Source organism: Orycteropus afer, unplaced genomic scaffold (assembly GCF_000298275.1).
Source record: "Orycteropus afer afer isolate SDZICR_OR568_19922 unplaced genomic scaffold, OryAfe1.0 scaffold00040, whole genome shotgun sequence".
Classification (NCBI taxonomy): Eukaryota; Metazoa; Chordata; class Mammalia; order Tubulidentata; family Orycteropodidae; genus Orycteropus; species Orycteropus afer.
The window spans coordinates 1,549,194-1,569,425 of record NW_006921627.1 but is presented as its reverse complement, the minus strand read 5'-3'; the positions used below and the strand labels follow the sequence as shown (position 1 = coordinate 1,569,425).

Genomic DNA, 20,232 nt, shown 5'->3' with positions numbered 1-20,232 from the left:
AATTGTGATTTGGGCAAAACTTTACATAGCAAATTCGTTTTTGTTTCATGACATTGATTGCAGTCCTCACAGTGTAACAGCTCTCTTCCTCCTTCCTCCCTGTGGTTACTTTTCCCTGTGTCCTTCTTTCCTGTGCATTCCTGCCCTCTGAGCTATCTCCTTGTGTAGATGCTGCCCTTCTAGTCACCATGGTTGATCTAAGGAGTGTTCCTACTTGGTATAATTGTTCACTCTGTAGGCCTGTTTCTTGTTTGTCAGGAAGTTAAGCCACAAGAGTGAGTTCAATTCCAGGCCCAAAGGGTGACTAGGAGACATTGTCTGAGGGATGTTGTCAGTCTCTATCAGACCAGTAAGCTGTTTTTTTTTTTTTTAAATGATTCTGAGTTTTGTTCCCCATTTTTCTCCCACTCCATCCAAGATCTCCAGTTTTGATCCCTTTCTGAGTGGTTGACAGTGGTAGCTGGACACCATCTAGTTCTGCTGGTCTCTGGGTCATGTAGATAGAGGATTCTCAGGTCCACTAGTCCCTTTGACTAATTGTTTTCATGGGTCTTTCATTTTCTTCACTCTTCTTTTGTCTGTACATGGAAAGGAGACCAATTGTTGCATCTTAGATAACAGTATGATCATACCTTTTGAATTTATGTAAAACTGTGTTCTGTGTGTGTATATGTGTATGTTGGTATGTATGTGTGTATGTATGTGCACACATGCCTGTGTGTATGTATATGTTCACCTATAAGTTTTTTTAAAAGGAAAACTATAACAGTCATTTACACTTTAAAATTTGTGATTTATCACAGGGCTTCCTAGCTCCCAAACTTGATATAATAAAATATATTTGCCTATATTGTACATTTCCAATTACTCGTCGTCTTTACCTTGTTGACTGAAAAATTGAAGTTTGTTGTTACATCCTTTTTTATGGCATAACTTTAAGAGAAGACTAGAAGTACCTTAGAGAAGTGATGACTCTAAATCACACAGCTAGTAACTGATGGAACTGGAATTTATATTGAATCTAGGTCTGTCCTTGTACTTCCCACTATATGCCATACTGTCTAATCCTCGGGTCTTGACTCCCTAGGGCCTCTCTGTTGATTATTCATCTTGTACCTGTTGTTATAGAGAATATAGCTTTCCTTCTTCAGAAATGTGAGGGATGTTCACACAGCAGAGTTGTAAGAAGAAGAAAATTTTAATTCTACTTATTCTCAACAGATTTATTCAGAATGGAACATTGGACACCATCCTATTATCCCCACCCCATTCTACAGTCTAAGACTGAGAAGCCAAGGCTAGCCAGGGCCTCTTTTATTCCTTGAATGTTCATTTCTAGTGTGTGAAGACAGTGGATATTTACCCTATATTTTCTGGCACATTTATTTATTAACCTAAAGTCCAGAAAATTAATAGTATATCACATTTCCCCCACTATCTGAAAGTAGAGCCTTCCTATGAAATCTTTCCTAAGCTGAAATGGCATAAAGTGCAGAAGCAGTTACCATTAATTTATATGTGAGTAATTTTTGTGTGTTCTCAAGTCCCAGAAATAACCTATCAAATCATACCAAATAATACATAAAACTTAAAATAACACTGACATAAAGTCTTAACAGAGAATGCTAAGTGGTAGTTCCTTTGGAAGGACCTTAGTAACACTAATCTCCCTGTTTGGGGTGTGCATTCCCTCTTTAAAGGCTGAACACTTCGTTTTAAAAAATTGCCCAGGGGAGATTCACCATGGGTTTAATGGCTTCCCTTTGTCTTACTGTGTGATGTCTTTTCTTTAAATGAGTGTTCTTTTTGAAGATATTGCCAGAGGATAATGAGCTGGATATCTTAGTCCGTAATCGATGAATGGGTTATTTTTCAGTCTAAATAGATTATCCATTTGTAGGTTGAAGAATTTTACATAGAAACAAGATTAGGATATCCACCCAATTATCAAACCCATTGCCATTCGAGTCAATTTTTACTCATAATGACCCTATAATAGGACAGAGTAGAACTGCTCCATATGCTTTCCAAGGCTGCAAAATCTTTATGAAAGCATATTGCCACATCTTTCTCCTGGAGTGTTTGGTGGTTTATATGATAAATAATTGTTTGGCTAAAATCCTTCATGGAATAAAATTTAGAGAGATGAGATTGGCATAACTCACCATGAGATAGGAATTTTATAGAATATATTCCAGTATAAAGAAGTTGTTCTGGAAGGAGGTTACATCAGGCCATGAGGTGGTCACACCAAGCCATGCTCTATAGCATGTTTTTGACTCTTAAAAGGAATGACAATTTAGACTCTATAAACTCCTATTAGCATAAAGGAGGCTGGTAGGCCTGTTTGACCTTGCTTTTAGTGAACATCTTCTACCTAGAATCAAATGCTTATTAGGAAGTTAATTGCATTATTGAAGGTTGTACCTATTTTGAATTCAGAAGATGGTCCAAAGAGGGAAGGGCAATTAGGAAGATAACTCCAAAACAGAAAACATAATAGCAGAGAAGTGTTAACATAGAAAATATCAGAATTTGTTGTTCCCCCCAACACTGTTTACTTTGGTGTTCATGAGAACCATGGTCAGAGAAGCTTGTTAAAACATGTGTACCACTGGGCCTTATCTGAGACATTTTGACCCAATAGGACACTTTTCAATTTGTGTTTTTAATATGCATCCTAAGCAAGATGATTCAAGTCCACAGACCACACATGGAGAAATATTCCTCTAAAACAGTTTAATTTAACATCTTTACATTTTATTATGAACTTTTTAAAAAGGGGGTTGTTATAGATTAAATTATGTGGTCTTGAACTGTAACATAATTACAGACTAGAGAGGAGTTGTGACAACAAAACTAGTCACTAGAACATGGGCTAAAAAACAACTTTCTTGATATTTCTAGTGTTCTTTCTAGTTTGTTAATAATAATATATCCTGGCATTCATTTCAATAACTTTTTATTCATAAAAGTAACATTGTAAAAGTGTGAAAAAAATATGAGCTGCTGTTATAATGCCTGTTTAATATGCAGAAATGGAACTACTTTGTTTTTCTTTAATACTTGTGATGAGAAGTAGTAGTAGTAGTAGTTGTTGTTGTTATATGCCGTCGAGTTGGCCCCGACTCATAGCGACCCCTCCTTGGGTTTCCGAGGCAGTATCACTACGGAAGTAGGATTGCCCAACCTTCCTTCCGAGGAGTAGTAGAATTTAAAATTCCATTTCTTTATGATTGTTCTTTGCATTTTTATATTAGGTATTATTAGAGTGTGTGTGTGTAGAAATGTGTGTGTGTATATGTATTTATATGTGTGTGTATATATGTATTTATGTGTGTGTGTGTGTGTGTGTATAAAATAGTTTAAACCACTCCTTACATATAAAACCACCATTTGTCCTGTGTTTTAATGACTAGTTATTTGCCTTTACATTTTATTATGAGTTCTGTTGTTACTGTCTTGTTTAATGCACAGGTGCATTAAATTATATGTAGTTAAATATGACAGGTTTTTCAAGGTGTTGTGTTGATGGACTACTTAGAGAGACCTTTTCCATTATAATATTGTCTGTTTTTATGATTATAATGAATTTCATCAACACATAAAGGACTTTGTTCTAGAATGTGGCATGAGATAAAAAGCTAAAATTTTTCAGAATGTTAACTAATTTTATTCAGAACCATTTCTGGATTGATCTTTTCTCTTGACCGACAGCTGAATGCAAATTATAAAAAATGATAGAGACACAAAAATTCAGGCAAGGAAAATATTGTGAAATATGGGACAAAAGAGAATGAAAGTGATACAGCTATACTGTAAAGAAGTAGAATTTGATGACTGAAAAGTAAGGTTGTTTGGATAGTTCATCTGCTTCTCTTTTGATCTACTAAGAGATTGGTTAAATCCTTTAGGCTTCAGAAGTAACTCACAAATTTACTTGTACAAGTGTGCACGTGCATGTGCATGCACATACACATATTCACATTTTGTGTGTGTGTGTGTGTGTAATAAACAACAAAAATGCTGGCTGTCAAGTTGATTGTGACTCATGGCAACTCCTTGTGCTTCACAGTAGAAGTACACTACATACATAGGATTTTCAATGGCTTTGGTGGTGCAATAGTTAAGCACTGGACTGCTAACCAAAAGACTTAACCAGTGGCACCTGAGAAGACACTCCTGGCCATCTTCCTTTCAAAGGTTGCAGCCTTGAAAACCTATGGAGTGATTCTTATATGCATCCATGGAGTCACTGTGAGTTGGAATTGACTGGACTGCAACTAGCAACAGTGTGCCTTATAGTTTGCCATGCCTTTCTTTCATGGCACTGGTGGGTGGATTCAACTACCAGTCTTTTGGTTAGTAGCCAGACAAACCATTTGTGCTACTCAAGGACTTTATACACTCTTTTAGTGGTCTTAAAAGGACTGATGGTGACTCCTGCCTCTGATTTGAAATGCCATTAAGAGAATATCAAATATATACATGTATCTATTGCACTGATCTGCTTGAGTCTAGCACTACACTGATAGAATTATAATAACTTTATATAAGATGTTTAGTATCATGTGATGGTCACCTGTATCACCATGTGATATAATCCATGCTTTCCAGTGTGGGTTCACATTTTAAACATTACTAGATAATGCAATTCACATGATTTCATAGACTCATTAAAATTTTTGTTTAATGACTACTGAATGAATCGTACCTGTTAATGGGACTTCACTGATATTTTTCACAGTTATTGCAAAGGTTTTTCCCTTTGTCTTGAAAAACCCCTTCTTATTTAAACAGTGTCTTTTCTGTTATTTCATTGGGCTCTGTGGTGTGATAGATCACTTTTATATGACCTTTCTAGTCATGGTCTTGTAACTCCAACCAAAACATTGAGTTGGAACTATGTAAATAAAGTGCTTGTGGCCCACCAAGCAGATTGGACAGCTTGCTAATAATAAGGTTCATGGCACTCTCATAGGGGTTGTTTTTGTTGTTAGGTGCTGTTGAGCCAGCTCTGATTCATATCAACTCTGTGTACAATGGAACAGAACACTGTCCAGTCTTGTGCGAGCCTCACAGCCCTTGCTATACCTGAGCCCATTGTTGCAACCACTGTGTCAGTCCATCTTGTTAAAGGCCTTCCCCTTTTTTGCTGACCCTCCACTTTATGAAGCATGATATCCTTCTTCAGGGAATGGCCCCTTCTGACAATGTGACCAAAGAAGGGGAGACGAAGTCTGGCCATTCTTGCTTTAAGGAGCATTCTGGCTCTACTTCTTCCAAGGACAGATTTGTTTATTCTTCTGGCAGTCCATGATACTTTCAGTATTCTTCTCCAATACCACAACTCAAAAGCATCAACTCTTCTTTGGTCTTCATTACTCATTGTCCAGCTCTCACCTGCATATGAGGCAATTGAAAATACTATGGTGTGGGTTAGGTGCACCTTAGTCTTCGAAGAGACATTTTGTACGTCAACGCTTTAAAGAGGTCTTTTGCATGCAGATTTGCCCAGTGTAATCTGTCGTCTGATTTCGTGACTGCTGCTTCCATTGGTATTGATTGTCGAGCTAAGTAATTAGAAATCTTTGACAACTTCAATCTTTTCTCCATTTATCGGATGCTGCTTAGAAGTGGGGCCATGCAAATGCAGTGGAACCCTAATGATGGTATTGCCATCTTGCTAAGCTTAAAACATGAGCTATCCCAGAGGTTGGAAGGGGGGAACCCTACTACCACCAAGAAAGAAGAGTTAGGAGTGTAGAGCGTTTTTGGATCTGGGATCCCTGCTCTAAGAACCTCCTAGACCCAGCAGACAGAGAATGCTATAACACTGGAGATAGTGAGAGACGGCAAGAAGCAACAACACAGAAACTTAAGCAGAGGCAACAGAACCAGGAGATTAGCAGGAGCTGGCACAGTGGGCTTCTCAGCCTGTGGAGTGAGAAAACAGCATCTTTGAGCAGGAGGCTTTTTGGTGGAATGGAGTGGAGTTCCTCTGGGCAGTTATTGGATGAGCTAAAGAGCTCTTGTAGCATAGTGGCTCCGGCACTTGACTGCTAACCAGAAGGCTGGCGGTTCAAATCCACCAGCCACTCCTCGGAAGGAAGATGGGGCAATCTACTTCCATAGTGATACTGCCTCAGAAACCCAAGGAGGAGTCGCTATGAGTCGGGTCCGACTCGATGGCAAACAACAACAACAACAACAAAGAGCTTTGTAATACTTGTCCATGCAGGGCAGAGATTGGGCCAGCCCAAGAGTGCCAAAGGGCTGAGGGCCAGGGAGAGGCCTGCTTGTGGGGATAGCCAAGAAGCTGTCCTGACCGAAGAACTGTATCCTGAGTCTTTCCTGATCCTGAATTGTATCCTGTTACTTGCATAATAAACCGTACAATGGTGAGTATTGTCTGTGACTTCTGTGTGGCCATTACAACAAATTACTGAACTCAGCAGAGAATTAGAGAGTGCTGTGGGAGGGATGTTTGGTGTCAGAATGGGTAAAAAGATTGGAGAGAGGAGGTATTTCTGACCTCCATTTGATAGCAGTCAGCTTTAGGCTGTTGATGCTCATAATGATTGTCTTTCCTCCTTGTGAAGTTAGACAAGAAGGTCTGACACCACTGCACCATTTTTATAGGCTCCATTCCATTTCTGTCTAGTCTTGCTAGTGGTGTGTCTTCCTTTGTATGGCCTGCCTCTGAGGTTATCTTCCTGCTCTCCAGCTTGTTTTCTTTTAAAACAAACAAACAAAGAAAACCTCTCATCTAGCCATTCCACGAATGCTTTCAGCTATAGTACATGGGGCGGTGGGGAAAGCAGGTAGGAAGTGGGCATCAAGTTAGAACTGGTATGCTTTTAGGTTAGTTTCACATGTATGATTTTACCACTTGGTAAGGTTCCACAGAGTAATTTCTCTATTGAAATTCTATTTGGCTGTAACTTGTTAGTATTATAATAATATTTTAAATGGTTTTCTTATCTTTGAAATTAATCATGGAAGATTCCAAAAGGAAAAAAAGAACAAAATCCCTTTAAGCAACATGGTTCATAGAGACTCCCTGGGAGCAGATGATGGCAGAAAAGGCAGCATTAAGGAGGCAAGATCACATTCTGACCCAGAAGGAGGGAGAGAGAAAGAGGAAAAGGGGAAGGGAAAAAAGCATAGCTAAAGAGACATTTCTGAAGCACCTTTGAACTCTTCGCTTAGCAGCTTATGTTCTCTCTTAAGCAGTGAAGACAATCCCTTCTCAGCCATACTGTCTGTGTACTTCGGTCTTAAGGGGAAAGGTTCCTCTCCGATTGACTCCTCTACTCCTGCCAGTCTTCTTCCTGGCTTAGCCTGCTTCACTCTTGTAGCTTACCTGCCCGACCCCTGGAGGCATTTAGGTATGCAACATCTAAAATAGAGGGGCTCTTGGCTGACAAATAGAGTTTAGAAAGAAAACATATAAGTTCATAGTGAAACTGATGAGGTAAAGAAGACGTTTTCAAATATGAGACAAAAGAGGATAAAAGTACTACCCCTTTCCCCCTCAAAAAAATTGATAAATAAAACAGAAACACCCAAATCCACTGCCATGAATTGACTCATAGGGACCCTGTACAACAGGGTGGAAAGCACATTCAGTTTATTGAAGACTTAAAAACTTTGTAGCATTTAGCATGGAGAAGAACTGCACCACAGGGTTTCCAAGGCTATAAAGCTTTACAGAAGCAGACTGCCTCATCTTTTCTGCTGAGGAGTGACTGGTGGGTTCAAACTGTCCACCTTTTGGTTAGCAGCCAAATGCTTTTTAGCAACTGCACCACCAGAGCTCCTTAAAAGTGATACAGCCATACTATAAAGGAATAGAATTTGATGACTAAAGAGTAAGGTTGTTTGGATAGCTCACTTGATTCTCTTGATCTACTACGAGATTTGTTAAAGCTATTAGGCTTTTAAAAACCGTCTCCCAGATAATTTACTTGTAAACTCCTTCTTCTGGTTAGATGGTTTCTCATGGAGCTGTGTTGTGTCCAGTCCTTTTTTTTGTCACTCTTCTCAGATCCTGATTTCTTTTTATAGTCTACTTCCATAGTTAACTGCAGACAGTGAAGTTGCTGCTGGCTAACAGAGAAAGTGTTAACTCTTCAGCTGGCCACTAAAGCACCAGTTAATATAGGAACAAGCAAGTCTTTGAGGTTGTCAGGGTGGAAGGTAGCACCTAAAAATAGCTTTGGACATTCACCATCATTAACATAAGTTTCCCATAGGAGAAGTTATGTAAAATGAGAAGTTGTAATAGTGTTCTCTTCACACCAAGTTCAACCCTGCCTAAAACTACTCACTCCCTGAAAGAACTAGTCAGGGCAAGTTAGGGCTTAACCTGAAAAAGGTGTTTTCCTTCTTCATAAAATCAAAGAAAGGGTTAGTGGAAGTTCCCAGTAAGAGGGCACTTGGATTTACTGCATTAATTATGTCAGAATAGCAGCAATACTTTCCTAGAAAGATGATACAGATAATATCCCAATAGCTACAGTAAAAAATTCAACCCCCCAAAAAAAAACAAACAAAAAAAAACCAAAAACCCACCAAATACCCTTTAAAGATGAGAAGAATATATGATGATTTCTTGTTGAAAAAGTGAAATTTTATTTTTGTGTTTACTGTGTTACTTGAATGTTACTAAATGCTTTTGAATACTATATATTAACAAATTGGGCTTATTAGAATATTCATATACTCAGTATTAAGTTAAAAGTCTTTAATGTCATATATTAGAAAAAGATTATACATTACAGTTTAAGAACTACAGGTGTTCATTTCAGTTAAAATTAGCATGCTACACCAGTTAGGGAGCTCTGGTGATGTAGTGCCTAAGGCATTTGACTGCTAACCAGAAGGCTGGCGGTTCAAAGCCACCGACCAATCCTTGGAAGAAAGGTTGGGCAATCTACTTCCGTAGTGATATTGCCTCGGAAACCCAAGGAGGGGTCGCTATTAGTCAGATCCAACTCCACAGTAGTGGTTGCATTTGCGTTGTGTTTTACACCAATTAAGTTGGTTCTAGTGCCTTGTTGTTCAAGGTACAGTTGTTGCATTACAGCAGTCATCATCACCTGGAAACTTGTTAGATATGCCTCACTCCAAACCTAAATGAATTAGTCTGCACATTGACACATTTCTCAGGCAATCTCTATGAGGAGCACTGTTTTAGAGCAGCAATTTTCAACTTTGGTTACATTTAAAAATCACCCAAGAGTTCATTAAAAAAAAAAGTCACGTCTGGGTTGGTTTGGTTGGTTAGTTTGTTTGCAGTACAAGTTTTGGTCTAGGCACTGGGGTTTACGTTTTCCCAGGTGTTTTTATTATGCAACCTAGGTTGAAAACCATTGGTTCTCGAACTACACTGTCCAATTTAATAGCTGTTAGCCACATGTGACTATTAAATTTACGTTTCTTTAAATTTTCGTTCCACAGTCGCAGTAGTTTTTGATTTCAAGTATTTAGTAGCTACATGTTGCTAGTGGCTACTGTAGTGGTGTACAATAAAGAACAAATACAGATCCATAATCACAGAATGTTCTGTCTTAATACTTAAGAGAGCTTTCTATATAACTATTGTAATTTTTACAGAGTTTTAGAAAATTTATATTATTTTTAGATGGTCTTCTTGGAAAATTTACAAATAGACATTCAGTTAACTTGGGAGATGAATAAATTGTTCAAAAGCATCTTTATTTGGATCGAAACTTTTTACATCAGCTCAGCCATTTATCAGTTATGCTTTTACTATGTTATTATCTCAGAAGACAAGAAAACGTTATGTATAGTACATCTCCATGACTCTTGAAACCTGGTTAGACATGACTGCTTAAAGCAGATAATGAAATACTTAGGCATGCTAGTATCAAAATCAAGTTAGTTTAGTTAGAACTCAAACCAGAAAAACAAAACTCACATCAAGTTGATTCCAACACATAGCAACCTTGTAGGGTATTTAAGTCTGTAAATCTTTAGGAAAGCACATTGCCTTCCTTATCTTTCTTCTGTGGAGTAGCTGGTGGGTTCGAACTCCCAACATTTTGGTTAGCAGCCAAATGCCTTAAACATTACACTACCAAAAACAAAACCAAACCCACTGTTATCAGTTTGATTCCAACTCATAGTGATAACCCCATTGGGTTTCTTAGGTTGTAAATCTTTCTGGAAATAGATTGCCTCAAGTTCCTCCTGCTGAGCAGCTGATGGGTTTGAACTGCCGACCCTCTGGTTAGCAGCCACGTGCTTTATGCACTGCACCACTAGAGCTCCTTAATAGATGTTCAGTGCTGTAAATTTCCCCTGAAGGTAACCAGTTCTTATTATTTTGTAACATTTTTCTGATTTGATCCTTCTTCAGGTCTTTCACACCTCTTGCTTGGGCAGTTGTAGTGGTCTGGTAAGTCTCCCCTGACTGCAATGTAGCCCACCTCCAGTCTAAGTCTACACTGCTCTCAGATGGTACTTATTTCAGTTATTTATTTATGTAGCCACATTCTTATTAGACATAGTTCCTTGAGAATGATCATGATTCAGTCAGCACTGTATATGCAACACCATGCTGGGTAAATGAACATGAATAAACTCATGGCAACCTCAGTAACTGTGAGAACAATAAGCCGGTTTCTTTGAAATTGTCCTCCTTTTTATCCACATTGTTTTCTGGCATGGAATTTAAATGTATATACAAATAATTTAGATTCTCTAAAATGAGGTGGTTTTTATCATTTAAAAAAGTTAAAAAACTAGTTTTCAATGGAAAATTAGTTTTTTAAGTTTTTAAACATCTCTTTGAAACAGTAAAAATTAGCCTATGCAGTAGAAAGGAGATCTCCTTACAAGTCTTCTTGGCTTCCTAGTTTTTTTACTTTGTACTTTCCCACACACCAGTAATTCTGTTAGTTCTGCTGTCAGCATACGTCTTGAATCTTGTCTGTTTCTGACCATCTCCCTGTTACCACTATAGTCTAAACCATCATCGTCTCATATCTGGATTACTATAGTTCTTGTCTAACTGATCGTCCTGCTGCTTTTCTTTGCCTCCTCCAATCCATTCATCACCAGCAGCTAGAGTAATAAATACTCAGGGCCTGTCATTTTCCTGCTTAGAACCATTCATTGACTTCCTATTGCTTGTAAAAGAAGATAGACTTCTTGCCTTGGTTTGTAAGATTTTGTGTGATTTTGCCCCTACCTGCCTCATCTTCCCCCAACCCCTTTCTATGAGAGAGTTCTTAGCACAAGTTTTTTTTTTTTTTTTTGAATTGTTATTCTCCAATTAGTTGGAAAGCACATTCAGTTTATTGAAGACTTAAAAACTTTGTAGCATTTAGCATGGAGAAGATAGCTTTTTATAAAGACCCAAATGAATGGATCGATTTTATTGCATCAAAACTATCACCCATAGTTCATAGGCATCATCTGGCCTTGTTTCTGTAGTTGGACAACTCTTAGATATTACTCATCAGCCTATTGAATAGTTCCTTTTTCTGAGACATAGATAACCATCTAGAAATTTTCAGATATCCCTTTTAACTGTCATGGCTAGCGGAATCAAAGCAGTTGAATTTGATACAAGTTCAGTGTCATTTCCTTCAAGAACTAGCTGATCTTTCTGGGCTTTAGATAGTAAACAAGCAACATCTGGCCTCATTTGAACCCTAAAAACCATAAAACCAAACTCACTGCCATTGAGTTGATTCTGATTCATAGTGACCCCCATTGGGTTTCTGAGGTGGTAAATCTGTAGGGGGAAGTAGTTTGCCCTCATCTTCTTTCCGTGGAGTGGCTGGTTGGTTTGAACCACCAACCTCTTGGTTAGCAGTCAAATGCCCTAGGCATTGTGCTACCACAGCTCCTTATTTGAAACCTTGTTGTTGTTGTTATGTGCCGTCCAGTTGGACCGAACTCATAGCGACCTCTCCTTGGGTTTCTGAGGCAGTATCACTACGGAAGTAGATTGCCCAACATCTTCCTTCTGAGGAGTGGCTGATGGGTTTGAACTGCCAGCCTTCTATTTGAAACGTAGGGATGTATTTATCACCCAAGAAGTTTTGGATTTTAACAAGAGTCTCGCTTTCCTGAATAATGAGGTTGATGGGGAAGTGAGCATGCTCAGACCTCATCTTGTAACGGAAGCCCAGTGTAACACCCTTGATCACGTTCTGTACATGACTACAGATAGTGCGAACTGTAGCCAGTTCCTTTCTATTTCCCCAACATGAGGACTCTTCTTTTTCTTTCCAAGGAGACTGAGTTCTACATTGATGTGATTGAAGTCCTTCTGCAAAGAACCTCTGGGGTCCTTCACAATAACTGTGTGTCCCTTCAGAGTGTGGTTGACATTTTCTGGACTGTCCACAGTCTGGTTGCTGTGAATGATGTTGTTCATTCTCGCAGTAGATGTGGCAAAGAGCACCTGCTTCATCTTATAATTGGTCTTTGTCCTACTGTGGCCTTGCAGGACTCTCTTCAATTCCTTAGACCATCAAAGCTCATAGCTTTTCCAGCGTGGTTCCCTTTGCTTAGAAACCTTTGTCTAATATCTTTTATATGACTGGTTTCTGTATGTCCTTCAAGTCTCATGTTATTTATTTCTCTAGTTACTCTCACATTACTCAGATTATTTTCTTAAAAAATGTCTTAGGTATACATTTATATACCTAATATATTAGTAGTGAATCATAGTTCTTGCTTTTATGTTCATGAACAGCTTGGCACTCATTACCTATCTTCTGAATTATTCTGGGAATAAAAAGAGTTGTAATGGGAATATCTGAAAATGATGGAGGCTTCTAGGTTGAAGGAACAAATGTAAAAGCCCTGCGGCCAGTGCTGGTGTGGCATGTTAATGGACCACTGGGAGAATAGTAGGGGTTGAGACCAAATACTGAGGGAAGCTAGGTCATTCAGGGCCTTCTAAGTCATGATAGAAGTTTGAATTTTTTTCTGAGTGTGATGACAATCTTTAAAAAAGATCTCTCTTTCATATGTAGAGAGAATAGACCCTCAGATCTGGGAGGGAGAGGAGGGATAAAAATGTGGTAAATGTAGAGAGAAATTTTTAGACTCTGGATCTGTTGAAGGTAGAGCTAGTTGGATTTGCTGATGGAATGTATGTCGAGTATGAGAGATAGGAGTTAAGGATGATTCCAAAGCTTTTGTCCTGAGCAGTTGGAATAATTGAAGTAAAAAGTACTATTTACAAAGTTAAGGAATACTGGAGGGAAGAACATTTGCAGGTGCAAGGTTTGGGACCTCCTTTCGGTAAACAATTGGGCCTTTGGTCCTGTTTCCTGAGAGCCAGACCACACCTGAGACCAACCAATGGAGGCTAACTAGACCAAGACCCACCTGGGGACGTGATGCTGGCTAAGCCTCAGGAGGCATGATGTAATGTATCATGGCCATGTGGTAAGGCCAATAAAACCTGAGTGTCGCTTCCTGGGTGGTGAGAATGAACATCTGCTCGTCCCTTGGGTACATGGAAGCTTCATGCTGAGACCCCTCTTGGACCTGTGTGTTTTTATCTTTTTTCTTTCTTTTAAAAATATTTATTGTATTTTGGGTGAAAGTTTACAAAGCAAATTAGGTTCCCATTTACAATTTTTATACAAGTTGTTCTGTGGCATGGGTTACAGTTTTCACATTGTGTCAACAGTCTACTTATTTCCATTCTGTTTATTCTGTTTCCATTGATCTAGCTTTCCTTTCCCTCCTTGCCGTCTCATATTTGCTTTTAAATAAAGTTGACTGTTTGGTCTCATATAGTTGATTGTTTAAGGGAGCACATTACTCACTGGTGATATTGTTTATTTTATAAGCCAATCTATTATTTGGTTAAAAAGTGGACCTCCAGGAGTAGCTTCACACCTCAATTAAAAAGGTATATTAATTAGGATGATAGTTTCTTGAGTTCTTCTAGTCTCACTCCAGTTAAGTCTTGCCTTTTCTAGGAATTTGAATTTTGTTCTACATTTTTCTCCCATTCTGTGTGGGATTTTTTTATTGTGTCCCTGGTCAGAATAGTCAGTAGTGGTAGCCTGAGGCTAGAAGAGGCCTTGGTTTATGCGGGCTATTAGCCCTGTGGACTAGTTTCTTGAGTCTTTGGTTTCCTTCATTCTCTTTTGCTTCAGACAAGTAGAGAGCAATAGTACATCTTTTTTGATGGCTGTTGGCAAGCTTTTAAGATCCCAGACACTACTCTGCAGACTTGTAGAGGATTTGTAGAACATTATGAATTATGTTATGCCAATTGACTGAGCTGTGAGTTTTCCCACAAGACTAGGGTCCTAAGACTTTTAACCTAGTAAATTAATCCCACAAGGTGTTCGGATATGTCTAGGAAGTCTCTGAAATTGTGCCCCTTATGTACTTTATTAAACCAAAAACCAAACTCACTGCCATTGAGTCTGATCCGACTCACAGCAATCCCTCCTTGAATTTCTGAGGCAGTATCACTACGGAAGTAGATTGCCCAGTCTTCCTTCTGAGGAGTGGCTGGTAGGTTTGAACTGCTAGCCTTCTGGTTAGCAGTCAAATGCCTTAGGCACTTCGCCACCAGAGCTCCTATATGTACTTTATTATATATATAAAATATGTATACAGGACACTTGAACATGTATATACATATGCCAACAGATAACCTATACATGTACATGCATGTAGTTAAATATGTCTTTTGACTCATAGCAACCCCTATTGGATTTCTGAGGTGGTAAATCTTTACAGAAGTAGATTACTCCATCTTCTTTCTGCGGACAGCTTGTAGGTTTGAACCACCAGCCTTCTGGTTAGCAGTCAAATGCCTTAGGCACTGTGCCACCAGAGCTTCTGTGTACTTTATTATATATATAAAATATATGTGCAGCACACACGTATATACATATGCCTACAGATAACCTACACATGTACATGCATGTACTCAAATAGTCTTCTCATACACATACGTACATATGTAACAGTAAATTTTTTGCTTACTATTATAGGACTGTTGAAAACAGTATATGTTACAGCATTTACTGAAAAGGTTCCTTTCTCTTGCATACTTCTTAGTGTTTCCATTTTCCTTAGTCAAGCTGTGCAGAATTCACCCATATTTGGTATTGCCTTTCCCTGTACCCCTTTTTCTGCTATATTAATGTAAAAATGGCAGCATGACAGCAGACCTCCTCATGTAACTTCACAAGGAGAACAAGATGAGAATCACCGTAGTCATTGTCAGTCCAAGGCTGATTCTTATGAGATGAAGGTCAAATACACCTCCTCTCTCTAATCTCTAACCCTTTTACTCATTTTGACATCAGCTACCCCTCTCATAGCACCCTGTACTTCTTTGCTGGGTTTGTTAATTTGTTGCAGTGGCCACACAGAACTCACAGACAATAGTCACAATTATGGGGTTTATTAAGGAAGGAATAGTTATAATTTGGGATTAGGAAGCATGTAGGCATAGTCTCCCTTCTTCAGAGCAGAACATGTTTCTCAGCTTCTCTCAGCTATGCATAGCTCCTGTCTGCCCCCTGAGGACCAGCTCCTTTTGGTCCCCTCAGGATCAAGGACCTTTTTTGGTCCTAGGTCCCACTCAGGCCTGGTCTCTGCCCCGCTTGGGCAGTTGTCTGCCTGTTAGTACCCAGAGGCAAACCTCTTGCCTAAGGCACTTGGCTTTCTCATTCCATGCATTGGCATGCCCACTGTAGACGCCTCACTTGGTGGACTACAACTGTCTCACATCAGTCTCCTGGTTATGCTGCTACTGTTTTTGTGCCACCATTTCATGACATCTCTGGCGTTACAGCTCTCTATCACCTGGATCTAGGAGATTCTCAGTGTGGAAGACCCGGATCCATGGGGTATGCTTTGCTACCAGCTGTTCTTCTTGGTTATAGTGAGGTCCTCTTCTCAGTCTCTAGAATTGACTCATTTTAATTCTCAAATGATGGCAAAACTGACCAATCCCCTTATTTTAGGATTCCATATACCTTATTTTCAGACTTAAAAAATCATTGTATGAAAATGAGAAGACCATGGCAAGAAAGGCTGTATAAAAGCTATTCGTCGGTCCACAATTAAAGATAGCTCTTTCTCTGGAATTTGTGAGCTTTTCCAGCAAATTGTCAGTCCCAAAGGACCTGGGGTGGAGGACAGGGCAGTCTGAGGTGAAGGGACTCATGTGGACTCCTGGGCTTGTACACTGAGAAGGTAGAAGAAAACCCCAAAGTTGAGGCCAGATGATCTGAAGTGGAATGAACCCTGATAATGCAGTGATGGAGTGCTTGTCTGCTAACTGAAATGTTGGCCATTTGAACCCATCTGCTGCTCTGTGATAGAAAGCAATCTGCTTCTGTAAAAATTTGCAATCTTGAAAACCCTATGAGACAGTTCTACTCTATTCTGTTGGGTTGCTATGAGTCAGACTCAACTTGATGAAAAAGGATTTGTCTCCCCTCCCCCCCGTTTTTCTTTTTTGGGGGTCTGAAGCAGAGGGAGTTATGTGGCCGAGCTTGGATCCTGTACCTGCTCACCTAGCCATGGGTAGTAGGGGATGAGAGAGATAATGGCTGCATGGAGCAGCTGGGGTCTGAACTGAATAAGGAAGGAAAACTGAGATTTCCAAATGGCACAGCTGGTTTGTGGCATGGGATTTGTTATCCACCACACATTCTGGCATCAGTGGTGGGTGATCTTGGTTTCCCTGGACTACTATGCACAATTGGTGCAGCAAGCAGAATTAGAGAGAATCCTGACAATGCGGTGGGTGTAGATGTTATCTACATGTAGTTTTTGCAAGCATTCAGTTTAAATGTTTATTAGATGTTGTATAGGAAATTGGCTATAGAGTTCGGAGTTCCAGGTTGAAAGATTATTTTAGGAACCCTCAGAGTATATAGTTGGTTCTTAAAGCCATGAGAAAAAATGAGATCACTTAGGGAAGGATTGAAATAGAAAAGAGGGCACTCCTCATGTCTTGTGAACATTTTAAAATTGTTTATTGTCTGTGTTCCTAACTAACACTAAGCTCTATGAAAGCATTCATCACCTGATCTGTCCTGTACTCCTGAAACATAGTGGGCATGTTTATTGAATGAGTAAATAATAGAAGTCTTGTTCTCAACTGCATTGTATTGCAGTGTATGGATGTACCATAACTAAACATTTACTGAAGGATCTCTGGTGGCTTAATGGTTAAAGTATTCAGTTGATAATCAAAATGTTGGTGGTTTGAGCATACCAACTGTTTCATGGGAGAAAGATGAGGCCGTCTGCTTCCATAAAGATTTACAACTTTGGAAACCCTATATGGGGCAGTTCTATTCTGTCCTAAAAGGGTTGCTATGAGTTGGTATCAACTGGGTGGCAGTGGATTTGTTTTTGTTTTTTTGAAACCTTTACTGCTGTACTTTTAGATCATTTCATGCTGGCCATAAACATAATGGGTCCTTTGCTACCATGTCTGCAAGCATATTTGTAGAAGTAATAGATACATTAGAAGATTTCATAAATGTTGCTTTACTCAAATAGTGTACTATTTACGAAAATAGGTGTTTCTTTAAGATTTGTGTAATACTATATTATCTACATTTTCCTCTAGAGTATTTTATTATTGTACATAAAATGGATACATCAACATACATTCTCCTTGCCATAAAGGATATCAAGACAACTGGCATAAGAATTATGTCCACTGTAGATGCCATTGTGATTTTAGAACTTTTTCTTAATACAAATTTTATATTTTGATAACTTCTTTTTGGCTTATGGTAAAATTTTATATATCTTAGAATTTCAAATGAGCTGAGTTCATGTAAGAGTTTTCTAATTTGGAGTAATACAGGATTGGTTTTAGGAGCACTGACTTAATTTTTTTTAAATTAAAACTTTGTACTTAAATTTCTAGGAAAGTGCTACCTTTTATTCAGTTAGTTTTGTTTTATTCTTAGTGTTAGATAAGTAAGAATTTCAGTTATACTCTTGGCTTCTTTTTAGCGTGAGAAGTAATAGTGCTGGTAACCTGGTCAGTAAGCAGTATTTGTGAAATTTTTAGTGATTTTTGTTTGTCTACCAATTACAGACATACCTTGGTGGTAGGTGGGTTTGGTTCCAGACCACAGCAATAAAGCGAGTCATGTAAATTTTTTGGTTTCCAAGTGCCTATAAGTAATATTTACACAATGCTTTAGTCCATTAGAAGAGCTCTTGTGGCATAGTGAGTAAAGCATTTGGGTGCTAACCAGAAGGTTGGCAGTTCAAACCCACAAGCTCCTGAACAGGAGGAAGATGAGGCAATCTACTTCTGTAAAGATTTATAGCCTTGGAAAATCTGTGGAGCAGGTCTCCTCTGGCCCATGGGATTGCTATGGTTAGGAATTGACTCAGTGGAAGTGGATTTGGGTAGTCTATTAAGTGTGCAGTAGCATTATTAAAAAGTTTGAAATATTGGAAGAATTACCAAAACGTGACATAGAGACACAAAGTGAGCACATGCTGGTAAAAAATGGAGCTGATAGACTTGGTCATTCTAGTGTTGCCACGAACCTTCAATTGTGAAAAACTGAGTATCTGCAGTGCACAGTAAAAAGGAGCACAGTAAAACAAGGTATGCCTGTACTGAGAGAAGAGTGTTGAATTTATGTGTGGAATTTTTAAAAAAATATTTTAAGGAAGCCATCTGAATAAAACAATGCTGCATTTGTGCAGAGAGACAGAAAATTTAATGTTGCTGGTTGATTTGAGAGAGGAGCTTATTATCAGTGCTTTTAATAATTTCTGATTATGAGTATGTAATAACCAACATTCAGGGTGGCCCCCAGTAATCATTGTTTCCTGGTATTCATGCTCTTGTGTAGTACCCTCCCACTTGGAATCAGTCTGACCTCTGTGATTTATGGAATACTGCAGAGATGACAATATATGACTTCTGATGTGTAGACATGAAAGACATGGTTTCTCTTTTGGTCATCGTAAGAGAAGCTAGCTGCCTTGCTGTTAAGGATACTCAAGTAGCCCTGTAGAGAAGGCCACGTGAAAGTAGCTGGCCGCAGCAGCATCAACTTGCCATCCATGTAAGTGAACTACCTGAGAAGTGTGGATTTCCCAGCACATTCAAGTTTTTAGATGACCAAAATACTGGCCGAGATCTGACTAATCTAATGCTAGACCTCAAGCTTGAGTAGCCCATGTCAAAGTACTCCCAAATTCCTTTCCCAGTGAAACTGTGTAGATAATAAATACCAGTTATTTTAAGCCACTAAAACAAACAAACAGTAAAACCAAACTAACTGCCGTCAAGTCAGATCCGATTCATAGCGACCCCTGTTTGGATTTCCAAGGCAGTATCACTACCTTCCTGTTACTCCTGCTAAATACTTGATTTTAGTTCACTATCATACTCTCTCTAATACTACTTGTGATAGGTCTTGCTTATGTCAGTAGCTACTCTAAGCCATTACTTAGAGCAAGGGTGCATCCCTTGCATCCCAGAGCAGTGGATTCACTTTCATTGGCATTTAGATATAAGAGTGGGAAATTTCAAAAACTCAACTGATAGATCTCTTTTGCCGTGGAGATACTATGTTACCACAAATAATGAAGGAGAAGGAGTTATATACTAGTAATAGTATATCTAATACCCTACTTTTAGTAAATATAAATGGAGAAAATGGGATTACAGATTACTATTTTCTTCAAAGTTTAATTTTATTTAGTATTTTCAAAAAATCCATTGTAAATCATTCTATGAGTTATCTATTGCTGTGTAACAAACACATTTTTTCAAAACTTAGTGGCTTAGGAGCGCTGATGGTGTAGTGCCTAAGACATTTGACTGCAAACCAGAAGGCTGGGGGTTCAAACCCACTAGTCACTCCTCAGAAGGAGGACTGAGCAATCTACTTAGATGGTTTAGATGGCTTTAAGGAGAGCACTTAGAAATATGTGGGCGTGGTTTCCTTATTTAAAAACAAAACAAAACAGAGAAAACACATACACACACACACACACACACAAAACAAGAGGGTGCTATTGGCATTTAGAAGTCCCAGAATGCTAAACAGTCCTCCCCTTTTCCTGCTATGATATCACCATTGGAAGGAGTGAAGAGTTCTCAGAACTCCACCATGTTCCTGGGAAGGACTACACCACTTCTCATCCCCTAATAGTCATACATACTGTTGCCATCTGTTGAATTAGCCTGTTTGAAATATTTCC

At 38.9% G+C, this 20,232-nt stretch overlaps 1 protein-coding gene and 1 pseudogene across 1 annotated transcript in view; one reads left to right on the top strand and one right to left on the bottom strand.

Moving 5' to 3' along the window:
• LOC103193867 (cat eye syndrome critical region protein 2) overlaps positions 1 to 20,232 on the top strand; it is a 230,873-nt gene that overhangs the window by 95,886 nt on the left and 114,755 nt on the right. The window lies entirely within an intron of this gene.
• LOC103193760 lies at positions 11,497 to 12,418 on the bottom strand (annotated as a pseudogene).